The following is a 15,887-nucleotide window of genomic DNA, read 5'->3' as shown; positions in this document are numbered from 1 at the left end:
GGACAGGAGCATCGCAGAATGGAACTATCTTTCTTTTGCACAAAACTAGGTATAAAGGACACTTGCCACCTGAAGGAGGCCAGGCAGAGGGAACTGCAGGAGAGGGTGCAGTGGGGTCTGAGGAGGTTTCGTAAGTGACAAACAAGAAATAATTAGTTATATATGAGGGCAGAGAAAATGTAGGTACAGTCCCAAAACAGGAGGCGTTTCTTTTGCTTCTTCTTTTTTTTTCCTAAAGATTATCTTGTTTTTTGTTTTTTTTTAATTATTTTTGGCTGTGTCGGGTCTTAGTTGTGGCACGCAGGCTCTCTAGTTGAGGCGTGTGGGCTTAGTTGCCCCACGGCATGTGGGATCTTAGTTCCCCAACCAGAGATCAAACCCGCGTCCCCTGCTTTGAAAGGTGGATTCTTTACCACTGGACCACCAGGGAAGTCCCCCTTTTTCTTCTTTTTTCAACAATATTTCTTCCCCTTTATCGACCTAGCATGATGGTGAGAAGTAGAGTTTGGAGTTAAAAGTTACTTCCAGATATGTCAGCAGAGGAGGTGAGGGGAGGGAAGTTCTTTTTTTTTTTTTGCGGTACGCAGCCCTCTCACTGCTGTGGCCTCTCCCATTGCGGAACACAGGCTCCGGACCCGCAGGCTCAGCGGCCATGGCTCACGGGCCTAGCTGCTCCGCGGCATGTGGGATCTTCCCAGACCAGGGCACGAACCCGTGTCCCCTGCATCGGCAGGCGGACTCTCAACCACTGCGCCACCAGGGAAGCCCGGGGAGGGAAGTTCTTGAAGGAATGGGCAAGCTGCTCACATCAAGAAAAGTTCATCACAGGGAATTATATTCAATATCCCATAATGGATAAGAATATGAAACTGTAATGGAAAAGAATATGAAAAAAATAGAAATATATGTATAACTGAATCCCTTTGCTGTACAGCAGAAACTGACACACCATTGTAAATCAACCCTACTCCAATTAAAAAAAGAGAAGTTCCTGAGAGGAGCGTGCAAGGGCCAGGGACCTCCCTTCCCTGAGAAAAATGAGTACGCTAAGGAGAGCAGTCTTAATTTAAAGCTAGAATCACAGGTAGATGTTCTCACTCACTTCTTGTCCTGTCTTGTTTTTCCCCATCCACGCCTCTCATTTTGGACCACTCTGGGGAGGAGGAGATAAGTGATGTTCACTCAGTGTGTTCATTCGACAGATATTTCTTGAGCAACTTAAATACACCAAGCACTGTTCTAGGCACCAGGAATTCAACGGTGAGCAAAACATGGGGCTCCCGCTCTAGTGGCAGGTAGGGGGTGTCATGGGAAAAGTGAAGGCAGCATCATGAAGAAATCCCACCTGCCGTATCCCCAGAGAATATGACTCAGGTGATATCCCATCATCCTCATATAGGACCGCAAAAAAGTGGCATTGAAAATAGTAAGGGGCGGTTTGAAGGAATTCTCTCAGAGGATTTGCTAGCGCCCTTGGTTAGCCCCACTGATGACCTTCTGGTGCTTTGAAGGGTCTAAGGTCATTCCTGACTCAGGCCCTTCACACTTGCTGTTCGCTCTGTGAAGGAGGATGATGCATTCTCACCTTGTCTCAGCTCAGAGTATTCCTATTCGGACAGATTTTGCCCGACCACCAGACCTAGGGTCTATACCCTCCCTGACCACCTTACCCAATCCCTCCCATCATATCACATGTTTATTTTCTCTGTAGCAGGTCCCCTGACCCCATAACGTAGGCTCAGGGAGGGGAGGAAGCTGGCCTGTGTGGTACACCTTTGCATGGCCAGCACCTAGGATACTGTCTGGCATTAGTAAGTACTTGATGAACTAATTAATTTTATCTTTTTCTGTTTCTTTAAAATTTTTACTGGAGTATAGTTGATTCACAATGTTGTGTTAGTTTCAGGGGTACAGCAAAGTGAATCAGTTCTACATATACATATGTCCACTCTTTCTTAGGTTCTTTTCCCATATAGGCCATTACAGAGTACTGAGTAGAGTTCCCTGTGCTATACAGTAGGTTCTAATTAGTTATGCTTAACAGGGAGAGAAAGGGGACGGATAAATTAGGAGATTGGGATTGACATATACACACTACTATATATAAAATAGAACTAATTAATTTTAAAATGCTATTTTCAGCATTATTTCCCCACAAAAACTCTGCCAACCAAATTAACCTTCCTCTTCCCTTTGTCCTGTCTTTCAACTGCTGTGCCTTTGCTCCTAACATTTTCCTTTCCCCTCCCCCAAGCCCAACCCAAAGGATGCTTCCTCTCCAATCACTTCTCTTACCATCAAAGTCAATAGTGACTTGTTCCGCCAAAACTGTTTTTATCTGTGTCAATTTTTTCTATATCAGTCCTTTGGTACTTTCTATGTTTTACTGTGTGTGTGTGTGTGCGTGTATTTTTACACATACATTTTTACTCCAGATATACTGTAAACTCCTAGAATTCAGGAAGTATTTAAAAATTTTTCCTTAATGTCTTGCAAAATGCTTTCTACATAATTGGCACTCAGTGATGATTTTGGGGGTTGGTAATGAGTCTTCTTTCCAGTACAAGGGTCAGAAACAAGATTTTTGATGTGGGTTGACCTTACAGTGCTTTTAGGGCTTGGCATGTAAACTTGATGAAAAGGATTTCCCTTTCAAGGTTGACTTCAAGAGCACTGCTGTAGGTTAATATTTCTTGCGTGACGTTTCTTGTAGTGTACTTGAGAAATTTCCTAATTAGTTAATGAAGCTGGATAATTGCCAGTATAGTATGAAATTAAAGCAAAACAAATAGGAGACTGCAAATGGAATGAACTGTTTAAGCTATTTATAACTATATTGGAATCACAGAGTAGTGGTGATGCAAGAAATATGTCCCAGCTTTACTCTGGCTAACTAGAGAGAGCTATTTTTCATTTCGAGTAAAAGTCAAAACCAGTTTAAGATCATATGTTATGTTTAAAAGGCTTAGTGTGGCTAATATTAGCATGTTGTTCTTTAGTTCAGTTAATGTGCTCAAGGACTTTGGTCTCTTCAGGTAAAAATACTCTTCAATACAAAATAAACTCACTGGAGTATATTTCTTTATTGAAAAACTGATAGAGAAAAATTAGTTTTGATGCAGTGATTATATTGCAAGATGGGGCAGGTGGCAAGGAATGGATTAACCAACTAACACACTAAGGAGGGCTCCAGGCTTCCCCCCTTGACACAGGTCATAAGACACAAAGATGGTAGCTTTTTTTTTTTTGGCTGTGTTGGGTCTTCGTTGCTGTGCATGGGCTTTCTCTAGTTGCGGCGAGCAGGGGCTACTCTTCATTGCGGTGCGTGGGTTTCTCATTGCAGTGGCTTCTCTTGTTGCGGAGCACAGGCTCTAGGCACGTGGGCTTCAGTAGCTGTGACTCGCAGGCTCAGTAGTTGTGGCTTGTGGGTTGTAGAGTGCAGGCTCAGTAGTTGTGGTGCATGGGCTTAGTTGCTCCGCAGCATGTGGGATCTTCCCGGACCAGGGCTCAAACCCGTGTCCCCTGCATTGGCAGGTGGATTCTTAACCATTGCACCACCAGGGAAGCTCCAGAGATGGTAGCTTTGACAGTGCCCCTCTGGATTGAAGGAGAAGAACACACCTGCTGTGTCTTGATATATAAAGTATTTTCTGAACTTGTGTCTTTAGATACTTCTAGAACCCAAAGTAGGTCACATGATTATCCATTTTTATTGTATCACACATGGGAGATGATTTTGGTTTTATATCCCTCACTTCCACTGATGAAACCCTAAGCTAATTTAATAAGGTTGTGTTTTGGGCAGGCTCTGAAGTGGTTATTTAATTTTTCTTAAGTTCTGAGATTGATACTTTTCTGAAAGAAACAAGTGGAGAAGGGAGAGAAACCAGAAAAAGAAGGTCGTATGTGGAGACCCTTCACCTCCTTATTTAAAACTCATCTGTGTATCTGGGTCATTAGCACTGTAGCAGGAATGTCGCCCCAGTCAACGTACACAGTGATGGGTGTTGCAAGCTTTGTCTAGCTGAACCCATCTTCTGTGCCCATCCACCTTGAAATAGACACTGCCTCAATAGAATCAATGGAATGAGTAGTTTATAAACTCCTAACTCCCGTTCTGCTACAGTCATGGTGTCCCTCTCTGTCTTAGGCACCTCAGGCTGCTGTAACAAAACCCCATAGATGGGGTGGTTTAAACAGCAGACCCTTATTTCTCATAGTGCTAGAGGCTAGAAGCCCAAGGTCAGGATGCCAGCATGGTCAGGTTCTGCTGAAGGCTTTTTCCCTGGCTTGCAGAGAGAAGGCTGCCTTCTCACTGGCCTCACATGGTGGAGAGAGTCAGCTCTAGTGTCTCTCCTGCTTCTTGGAAGGGCACTAATCCTGTCATGGGGGCTCCACCCTCATGACCCTAAATGCCTCCGCAAAGCCCCACCTACTGGTACCATCACATTGGGGGTTAGAGCATCAACATATGGGGGTGGGAGGAGAGGAACATTCAGTCCATAACACGGCTTTTACATGGATACTAGAGTGCAAAAGTAATTAATACTCAAGTAGTTTACAGGGGTTAGTTGAAGGATTACGGGCTGATGCTGAAAGCTGGTGAAGGGCATCATGCTGTACGCCATCTCCCACACATTATCCTATTTCATCTTCACAGCTCTGTGACATGGGAATTTATTACCCCTCTTTCAAAGATGAGGTGACAGAGGCTCAACGTTTTGAGCCCCAGTGTCTCTCAGTCCAAAACTCAGAATTTTTCAACTACATCGAGGCTTATACCTTGACCATGGAACTTGATTTTTCAGGCAGTTAGGCACAGTGGACCTTTGATGCTAATATTGGTTTCATTGGGTGGTTTCAGAGACTGTATGTATTTGGAAACTTTACTGACCAATCATGTATCATCTTTCATAAGAGTTACTCTCTAAAATGGGTGAGAATATGCCCAATGTATAGAGAACACAAATGGAAAATAAAATATTCTTAGAAAAACTGGAACTTTGGTTCAGAGTGTGACTTGGTCCTCCAAATCTGTTTCCTTCCTCTCTGATATCACAACAATATTTACGAGCTCCACTGTTGAAGACCAGGGGCTCAGTCCCTAACCTTGCTGATAAGTCCCTCAGTGTTGTCAAGTGAATGAGTTAACTTCACTAGACCCTTGTCTCCCTTCTGCAGAATGAGGGAATTGGATGAGATCAGCAGTTCACAAACTTTTTGTTCTCAGGACCCCCTTTATGCTCTTAATATCATCAAGGATCCCAAAGAGCTTTCGTTTATGTAAGTTATGGCTATTGGTATTTACTCATATCAGAAATTAAAACAAATTTTTTAAAATATTGATTTATTGATTCATTTTAAAATAAAATTAACCTATTACATATTATATAAATAGCAAGACAAAAACATAATAGCATAAACATTTTATGGAAAATAACTTTTTTTTTCAAAACAAAAAAAAATTAGAAGAGTGGCATTGTTTTGCCTTTTTTGCAATTCCTTCAATCTGACTTAAATGAAGACAGTTGCGCTCTCTTATCTGCTTCTTACATCCAGCTAGTTGTGACTGGTTGTTTGGCCAAAGTGTAGGAAAAAGATTCAGCCTCACGCAGATGTTTAGTTGGAGAAAGAACCTCTCAGAATCCTGGAAAGGGTCCTGGGGACACCCCCGCATCCTCAGACCACATTTGGAGAACCACTGGTCTAGATGATGTTTAAAACCCAACCCAGACTCTGATTCTGCTTGGCTTTCAGGAAGCTTCACTCAAGTTCCAGATCTCTATTTCCTCATTTAATTATCTACATTTCCTACACCGGAGAATCAAAGCTCAGTAGAACATCATCTCTGTGCTTAAAGGGCTCTCAGTCTAGTAGCAGGATACTTATGGGGCCTGCCATGTGCCATTAGCTCTACTTGATGCTTTTATATGAACCGCTCGTTTATAGACAATCATCTTTTAAGGCAGGTACGATGATCACTGTTTTATACATGATGCAGCTGCCTCAGGCAGACAGCAGTTCAGTGGATTATCCACGATCACATAGCAGTGGAGAGGTGAACCTCACATGTGAGCCCAGGTCTTCCCTGAAAGCTCCTGCTGTTTTCATTGCATCACGTGTCTCCTCTTGTCTACAAAGTAGTGGAGAAGGAAGGGTCTCAGAGGTCCCTTCCAGCCTCTTACAGTTTATGATTCTGTAGTTCTGCTTTACCAGTCACATAACTTATAGCTGTGAGAACTTGTGGTTAGCGTGAGGTCGATTAAGAAGGAGGGGGAGGGACTTCCCTGGTGGTCCAGTGGCTAGGACTCCGTGCTCCCACTGCAGGCGATGCAGGTTCAATCCCTGGTCATGGAACTAAGATCCCACAAGCCGTGAGGTGCAGCCAAAAGAAAAAAAAAGGAGAACAATATTACAAAGACTATCCTGGTCACTTCCCCTAAAGTGAAATGTAAATCTCTTTACTCTTATCATTTAGGCAAAAAAATGAACGACTGGTGTTTCGCTAGTCGGGAGGAAGTATTGAGAATGTCTGCAGTGTGCAAGGCTCTGTGGTGGCCATTGTAAGGGAACCACAGTGACAGTCACAGTTTCCGTTCTCCAGAATTCCATCGTGTGGTTGGTGAATTGAGATGTAGACACATGTGGAGAATAGGGAGCCCTCCTACACTGTTGGTGGGGATGTAAATTGGGGCAGCCACCCTAGAGAACAGAATAGAGGTTCCTGAAAAAACTAAAAATAGGAGGGGTGGGCTCCTGGCCCCGTGTGCTCCCTACCACCCAGTGCCCGCAACAGCCACAGCGCGATGGCCCTGGAGCCAAGAAAGGCATTTTAGAGCCTCTGGATAGCGGGGAGGGTGTGCTTGCAGACGGCAGCTTTCGCATAACTCTGGAGAAGAGGGGTTAGTTACATGAAGGCCGGGCTCTGGACTCCAGAAGCCGTAGTAGAACATCCAAATGCAGTTCGTCAGCTTCATGTGGAATTCTTGAGAGCGGGATGGAATGTCACGCGGACTTTCACCTTTTCTGCCAGTGAGGACAATATGGAAAGCCAGTGGGAAGCTGTAAATGCCGCTGCCTGTGACCTTACCAGAGAAGCAGCCAACAGAGGTGATGCTTTGGTCGCAGAGGGGATCTGCCAGACATTGTTGTACAAACACCACAAGGATGAAGCTAGAATTCAAAAACTTTTTCGACTATAGCTAGAGGTTTTTGCCAGGAAAAATGTGGACTTCTGGATTGCAGAGTACTTTGAATACGCTGAAGAAGCTGTGTGGGCTGTGGAAGTCTTCAAAGAATCCGGAAAACCCGTGGCAGCCACTGTGTGCATAGGCCCAGAGAGAGACATGCATGGTGTAACACCTGGAGAATGTGCTGGAAGCTGGTGAAGGCAGGGGCTTCAGTCGTTGGCATGAACTGCCGATTTGGGCCCTGGACCAGCCTGAAGACGATGAGACTCATGAAGGAAGGCCTACGGGCTACAGGGCTGAAAGCACACTTGATGGTGCAGTCCCTGGGGTTCCACATGTCCAACTGAGGCAAAAGAGGGTTTGTGGATCTCCTCGAATATCCCTTCGCACTGGAGCCCAGAGCTGCAACCAGATGGGATATTCAGAAATATGCCAGAGAGGCCTACAAGCTGGGGGTCAGATACATAAGGCGGGTGCTGTGGATTTGAGCCCTACCACATCAGGGCGACTGCAGAGGAGCTGGCCCCGGAGGGGGGATTTTTGCCTCTGGCTTCTGACAAACATGGCAGCTGGGGAAGTGGTCTCAGCACACACGCCAAACCCTGGATTAGAGCCAGGGCTAGATGAGAGTGTTGGGAGAATCTGCTGCCGACTTCAGGCAACCTTTCTGTCCTCAGTGTCAAAGCCAGATGCCTAAGGAGTAATGAAAGAAAACACTGAAATAGCAGAATGGAAAGAAATCCCCCTCAAGCCCCATCTGGAACCCTTCCTCGCCTCTACCCACAGCCCACCCTGATGTCTCCAGCTGCTGAACAGCTAATGTGCCGTCAGTTCAACATAGGATGCGGGTTGCATTCTGGCTGTGCTGAAGCTCGGAGCAGGATGCTGGGGGGAGATGCCAAGCTGATGAGAAAGGCTTCTCGTCCTCTGGGTACTTACTGTCTGGTAATGCTGCAGGACGTGCTTTTGTAGGGCATCAAGAAGAGTGAAACTTGTCTTTAGAGTGAATTTGAGATTTTAGAATAACCAGAAGTTGGTGAGCAACAAACCCAGTGATTAATTCAGGTGTCTAAACTAGGTACAGAAGGAGGATAGAGCAGCATTCTAAACTAAAATTAAAGGAATGAGTCTGGGGCTTTCCTGGTGGCACAGTGGTTGAGAGTCCACCTGCTGATGCAGGGGACACAGGTTCGAGCCCTGGTCTGGGAAGATCCCACATGCCGTGGAGCGGCTGGGCCCGTGAGCCATGGCCGCTGAGCCTGCACGTCCGGAGCCTGTGCTCCGCAACGGGAGAGGCCACAACAGTGAGAGGCCCATGTACCGCAAAAAAAAAAAAGTAATGAGTCTGCCTTTCTTAAATGATTTGTATAATGACTCCAAAGGCAATCCCAAAGGTGAAGATGCAAAAATGTTTTAGGATTTTTTGAAATAATCATAAACCTTCCAGAGTGATTACTTTCAAAGATGATTTTACTTAAAGGTGTTAGGTCCCAGAATTTTTTAAATGTGTCTTTATAATCACAAATAGCTAGATTATAAACTACTAAAGACAAGGACAATGTGATATGCTTCTTATATTTTTTCTTAAAGTATTTAGCATTATGCCAGGCATACTAATAGATGCTCAATGAAATACTTAATGTTGATTGTTTGAAATAAGTAAAAGGATATAAACTGTTTTGGAAGACCTTTTTAAAAGTCAGAGTTCAAATCTATCTCAGTCTAATATTTTCTTGACTTATGTTTGAGCTATTTGCTAAGTGCCAATTTCTCTCTATTTTTCAAAACAATGTATCAATTGGTAACAATTAATAAAATTAAAAATAATTTACCTTAAAAGAAAACTAAAACTAGAGCTACCATATGATCCTGCAATCCCACTCCTGGGCATATGTCCAGACAAAAACATGATTTGAAAAGATACATGCACCTCTATGTTCATAGCAGCACTATTACAATAGCCAAGATGTGGAAACAACCTAAATGTCCGTTGACAGATGAATGGATAAAGAAGATGTGGAACTAAGCCATAAAAAAGAATGAAATCATGTCATTTGCAGCAACATGGATGGACCTAGAGATTATCATATTAAGTGAAGTCAGTCAGACAGAGAAAGACAAATATCATATGATGTCACTTATACGTGGAATATGAAAAAATGAATACAAATGAACTTATTTACAAAACAAAAATAGACTCACAGACATAGAAAACAAACTTATGGTTATCAAAGGAGAAAGGGGAGAGGGACAAATTAAGAGTTTGGGATTAACAGATACACACTACTATATATAAAATAGATCAACAGTGTCCTACTGTATAGCACAGGGAACTATATTCAATATCTGGTAATAACCTATAGTGGAAAAGAACCTGAAAAAGAATAGATATGTATGTATAACTGAATCACTTTGCTGTACACCTGAAGCTAATAAAACATTGTAAATCAACTCTACTTCAACAAAAAGTTACTTGTTTGGGGGGAAAAAAGACGGAGACACATGAATAGCATTCTGAGAGATGAAGTGGGAATAATAAATGACAGAGGAGTTTTTCCTAAGATGGGTGCTCCAGGAATGTAAGGACAAAACAACTCCTCAAGGAAAGCTGCTGGCAGAATCATCTAGCTTTGAAGGCTGTGCCAGCCTCTAAAGGAGGGTTAGAATCAGGCCGGACAGAGTACAGAGGTGGTGTGTGCAGTCCAGACATGAGAAACCATCCAGAGCAGGAAAGGTGATCAGTCTCTGAGCGCAGAGTTGAAGTGATGGAACCACAGGACCTGAAGCACTGCAGGCTCACCCTCCAGAGTGGAGGGGGCTCTTTCTTTCTGCCTTTCCTTCTGGCGGTTTCTGCCTTCCCTCTCCTCCTTCCCCCATGACCATCCTTTTCATCTCTCTCCCGTCACATCCCATCCCATCCCATCCCATCCCATCCCATCCCACCCCATGCCATCTCATCTCATCCCAATCCCATCCCATCCCATCCCATCCCATCCCATCCCATCCCATCCCATCCCATCCCATCCCATTCCATCCCATCCCTTCCCATCCCATCCCATTCCATCCCATCCCATCTCACCCCATCCCATGCCATCTCATCTCATCCCATCTCATCCCATCCCATCCCATCCCATCCCATCCCATCCCATCCCATCCCATCCCATCCCATCTCATCTCATCTCATCCCATGCCATCTCATCCCATCCCATCTCATCCCATCTCATCCCATCTCATCCCATGCCATCTCATCCCATGCCATCTCATCCCATGCCATCTCATCCCATGCCATCTCATCCCATCCCATCCCATCCCATCCCATCCCATCCCATCCCATCCCATCCCATCCCATCACATCTCATCTCATCCCATCCCATCCCATCCCATCCCATCCCATCCCATCCCATCTCATCTCATCTCATCCCATGCCATCTCATCCCATCCCATCTCATCCCATCTCATCCCATCTCATCCCATCTCATCCCATCCCATCCCATCCCATCCCATCCCATCCCATCCCATCCCATCCCATCACATCACATCTCATCTCATCTCATCCCATCCCATCCCATCATCATCTCATCCCATCCCATCTCATCCCATCCCATCTCATCCCATCCCATCTCATCCCATGCCATCTCATCCCATCCCATCTCATCTCATCTTATCCCATCCCATCCCATCCCATCTCATCCCATTTCATCCCATCTCATCTCATCTCATCCCATCCCATCCCTCCCTCCACTTCTGCTTGGCCCTTCCCCTTCCTCCCCATTCTCTGGCTTTCTCCCCCACCACTTCCTCTTTTCTCCCATCACTGTCTCTCATGTAGACTGAGACCTTATCACCAAATATCGCATTTATTGAATAAAAGCATTACCTCCGAATGTCTTACACTGAAATTAAGTGCATTAAGGCTTTTCTATGCTTTTCCGGGGGAAGGAAACTGATGACACAAACTTGCTTCTTTACTTTACTGTGACCCTGCTGCTCTTCTCTTTGGGGTGGTCACCCTACATGGAAAACTGTTTCTCACAGGCTCCACCAGTTTTGCTCTTGAAATCATTGAAATTCCTGTTCCAGATGTTACTTGAAGGGATGACTTCACTTTTCTAATTTTTATTGTATTTTCTATTTTTCCCGACTGCTGGTCTCTGTCCTTGTGGCAGAGAACATTGACTCCAGCTGGCTGCCCACACCTGCAACTGCACCCCCAGTTCTTGGTGTTGATCACACAGTAAGGGGGCTTTTGTGGCACCCACCTCTCTCTTAAAGGTGCCAGAGCCAGTGCCCGGCTGGGGACCGGGGTCCTGCCTGCTCCAGAGACCCCAGGGAACTAACACTCGTGAAATGTGAGCCTTAACTCTCTTTGCTTCTAGGCGATGAACACAGAAACCCAAAGAATCGTTTGCTTGTCCTTAAAGAGAGACTCCATGGCCACTTCGTTCCGATTAGAGGAAGTTCAGAAGTTCACAGAATTTCTGAGTAGAAGAGAAGGTTAGACAATGTCAGCTGTGCTCATCAGCAGGCTTGACTAGCAGTTTTCTACAAGCATATTAAAAAAAAAGAGAACTGTTGAGGCTACCCTTTGAATAAGCATTGTGTTCATGTCATTCCATGTGCGTGTGTAGTGTGTCCCGGTGTTGACATTTATGCTACTGGTGTGGTGGCCTGGGGGGGGTGATACTGAGCCCACCCCATCATGAATGATGTAGGTGTTCACAGTGTCCTGAACAACATCTGCTTTGTGACAGATGTTCGGAATCGGTAATAAGAAAGGGCACGTGGCTAATCTCTGATAAATTAATCGAGTCGAACATCATCTTTAGTTTTTTATTTAGGCAGATAAATGATGCCATTTGCAGCAACATGGATGGACCTAGAGATTATCATACTAAGTGAAGTCAGCCAGACAGAGAAAGACAAATACCATATGATATCGCTTGTCTGTGGAATCTGAAAAAATGATACAAATGAACTTATTTACGAAACAGAAAGAGACAGACATAGAAAGCAAATTAATGGTTACCAAACGGGAAAGGTGGGGAAAGGTGAGGGAAGACGGATAAATTAGGAATTTGGGAGCACCAGTACACACTACTATATGTAAAAACGATAATCAACAAGGACCTCTACTGTACAGCACAGGGAACTCTGCTCAGTATTCTGTAATAACCTATATGGGAAAAGAATCTGAAAAAGAATAGATATATATATGTATAACTGAATCACTTTGCTGTACACCTGAAAATAACACTGTAAATCCACTATACTTCAATTTAAAAATAAGTTAATTTATAAATAAATAAATTTAGGTAGATGGATTTATCAGCTTTTACAATGAGTCAAACAGCAGAAACTACCTTTCACCCAGAATTATGGCACCTGAAAATGTTTTCTAGGTCCTCGTTTGATTAATGAGTTGAAGAGGGTCTATAATAACAGTCGCTGGAGGTTTAGCTGTTTTCTTCTTCCAAAGCAAGACTCTCAAGGTAGAAGAAGGCATCTGTGATCCAGTTGCTTCCCACCTTCCACATCTGCATCCCCATCCTAGCACACACACACTGCTAAGGCCACCTCTGCGTGAGTGAGCCGCTCAGCTGTTGCCTTGGAAGCACAGCTGCACATCCAGGCTTCATCAGAGTGTCCTTCTTTATAACCTATGGCAGGTTCTGGTTGCTAGAAGAATGTGACTTTTGCCTCAGGAAGAAAACGACTCCACAACTTGCAGTTGAATACAAAGCTTTTATCATACTAGGAAAAGGTGATTTGCTATCACCCTTTACCCAAACAATAGTCTAGCCACACTTCTAAATTCAGCAATTTACTTTGTTCATATTCTTGAAATTCAGTAGTTATCAAGTAGGAATTTGACCTTTTTATGACCCCTTTTAACAAGGAAACTATGGTCATTTAGTTCATTAATTCATTAATAAATTCATTAATTTATTGAAATTGAGCAATGTCTTTAAGTATTGACATATACCCAAAATGCCTCTGTTTGAAGCAGTAGCTCACGGTAGGTTTTCTGTCTTCTGTTGAGCCATCTGCAGTCTGCATACTGTTAAATTTACAGAAATTTGCTATTAAAGTCTACACCCTACGAAAATAAGGCTTGATAATTTAAAAAAAATTTTCACAAGAGTATATTGTTCTTTTGTATCCTTTCTGTGTGTAGAGAGATTCTAGTGATGACTTTTTAAAAAAAATTTTTGTTGGAGTATAGTTGATTTACAATGTTGTGGTGTTAGTTTCTGCTTTACAGCAAAGTGAATCATATATCTTCACTCTTTTTTAGATTCTTTTCCCATGTAGGTCATTACAGAGTATTGAGTAGAGTTCCCTGTGCTATACAGTAGGTCCTTATTAGCTATCTATTTTATACATAGTAGTGTGTATATGTCAATCCCAGTCTCCCAGTTTATCCCTCCCCTGTTTCCCCCCTGGTAAATATGGTTAGCACGGATTAAGTCTCATAAGGTTCCGAGCATGCTGTTGGGTGTTTTAACCTGAATATAACAGTTGAGTCCAGGCTCTGAGACCAAGCTGCTTGGATTCAAATCCTAGAATACTATTTTCAGCGAGGTTTGACTTCCTAGTTTTTACTTGGAGTAAGTAAGTCAGTTTATCCAGTCAAGAACTAGAGCCTGTTCCTTTGTCAAGGACATATATAAGCTTCCTTACCAAAGCCAAGAATCAAAACATTTGGTTCACTAGGTCTTAACATGTCCAGGGAATAATCAGGCCAGGCTCTGTTCCCCTGCTAGAGTGGCTGCTGTCAGTAGGCATGCAGTACCAGTAGTGTTCACCTGTTTGCACGTGCAAAAGGCTCCCACTCATGGTATAGATAATAGATGGTGAGCCATTATTCTGGTAAACATTCTGCAGTTGGCTGGGTTCCTTACTTTATTCTAGTGTGAGGTATTTAATCACACATCTCAGAAACAGGTGTGTCCCCCATGACACATTGGGTAGTGTCATGAAAAGTTGCTTAGAAATCACTTTTCATCATTTATTTTTATATTTTATTGAAGTATAGTTGAGTTACAATGTTGTGTTAATTTCTGCTGTACAGCAAAGTGACTCAGTTATACATATATACATTCTTTTTTATATCCTTTTCCAGTATGGCTTATCCCAAGAGATTGGTTATAGTTCCCTCTGCTATTTAGTAGGACTTTTTAAAATGCATTATATCTTAACTGGCCTGTGGAAATTCACAGTGCAGTGAATACAAAGATTAAACCTTTGGTCAAGCCAAAACATTTTTGTCATGTGATTTATCACAGATACCCCCAATTTAACTTGCTCTAAAATCTGAACTTTTTACAGTGGGTTATGGCTGCATGTTTCTTTACTCTACCAAAAACATGTGTCTTGTACCCAAAAGAAACTGTGCTGACTCTATGAGTATTTAAAAAAGTAAGGTACAAAGGACTGTTTTATCAAAAACTATAGATAAAATGTATGGTGAAGATAAAAAATTTCTAGATTTCTAGGACCATCCGTAGTAAATTATGGTTGCTGTTTAACCAGGCTGCTTCTAGATTTTTCAATTGTCACATATTCTTTTGGTCTGTGTAACATCCATTAAAGTCAGCAGAAATTGTGATGCTTAAGTCCACGGCAGTTCTATGAAACATATCCCTTCTGGAACATCAATTAAGGTAACAAACAAAACACTGAACTAGCTTTTAACTATTCCTGGACTTGCCGATGTAAAATTAATAGAGAATACATGAATGTTATGAAGATCATTGGGATACCACTCCCTCTGGCTCATCTGTCCAGTAAAGCAAACCACAAACAACATTCTGCAGTGATTCTTAAGCAGCTGAGTTCTGCTCTGCCTGTTAATAAATGATGTAAATACTATAAAAATGAACAGACATCTAAACTGCAACTAGCCAAATGGTCCTCCTACAGATATACCTTGTTTGTCCGTTCAGGAAAAATCTAGTAAGACTATGAAAAATAAAAAATAAAAACCATAAACTGGCATAATTTGAATGCTCAAATTGAGGTCATTTTTATTCTAATTAAGATTTGAAAAAAAAAAGACTGTTTCTGCATGCTGTTTTTAGGAAAATAACAAGCTTCAGACAGGGACCATCTGTTACACTGACCATGTAACAAGATGTTAGATTTATTCATACATAAAAATGTAGCTTGCAGTATCATATGTAAGGTCTGGTCCTGCAGATCTGCTGTGATTATCTGTGTGCACCACACCACTCAAATTATTTAATTCTCTGTTGTAAGATTGACACTGTTGCTGCACGCATTCCAGCATTGTATAACACACACACACACACACACACACACCCCTACACCTGGGGCAATTGATGGAAGTAATAACATGTTAGCAAACAGGTTTATTAAGAGGCTTCTTCTTGAGATTCCAGAGATTTCAAGGAGTTCAGCCCTGAATGAGCACTGATTCTCTGTTTATATCTATATTTGAAGAGCAAAGTCTGTGAAATTTGTTGGATTTCCCTGTTCTCTATAGCTATCAGGTATTTATTTAGCACTCATGTAATTTTGGACCTATGCACTGTACAAGAATCAGTCATAGAAAGATATGCGCCTTAGTATCCAGAAGAAGGACCCAGACTTTCCAGGTGATGAGAGTTGCCTGTTATTTGATTAAGCAATAGGATAGCCCTTGGATTCAAGGGATAAAGTGAAATATTTCAAAGG

General features: G+C 42.8%; 1 protein-coding gene and 1 pseudogene across 2 annotated transcripts in view; both read left to right on the top strand.

Annotated features, from left to right (window-relative positions):
* NR3C2 (nuclear receptor subfamily 3 group C member 2) overlaps positions 1-15,887 on the top strand; it is a 376,710-nt gene that overhangs the window by 310,946 nt on the left and 49,877 nt on the right. The window lies entirely within an intron of this gene.
* On the top strand, positions 5,975-7,817 carry LOC308620274 (S-methylmethionine--homocysteine S-methyltransferase BHMT2-like; annotated as a pseudogene). Its single transcript has 2 exons — positions 5,975-6,058; positions 6,785-7,817. The product of its transcript is annotated as an S-methylmethionine--homocysteine S-methyltransferase BHMT2-like (transcript).

The sequence above is a fragment of the Mesoplodon bidens genome (assembly GCF_964165515.1).
Source record: "Mesoplodon bidens genome assembly, chromosome: 1".
NCBI classification, from domain to species: Eukaryota; Metazoa; Chordata; class Mammalia; order Artiodactyla; family Ziphiidae; genus Mesoplodon; species Mesoplodon bidens.
This window is presented reverse-complemented; position numbering and strand designations above follow the sequence as displayed.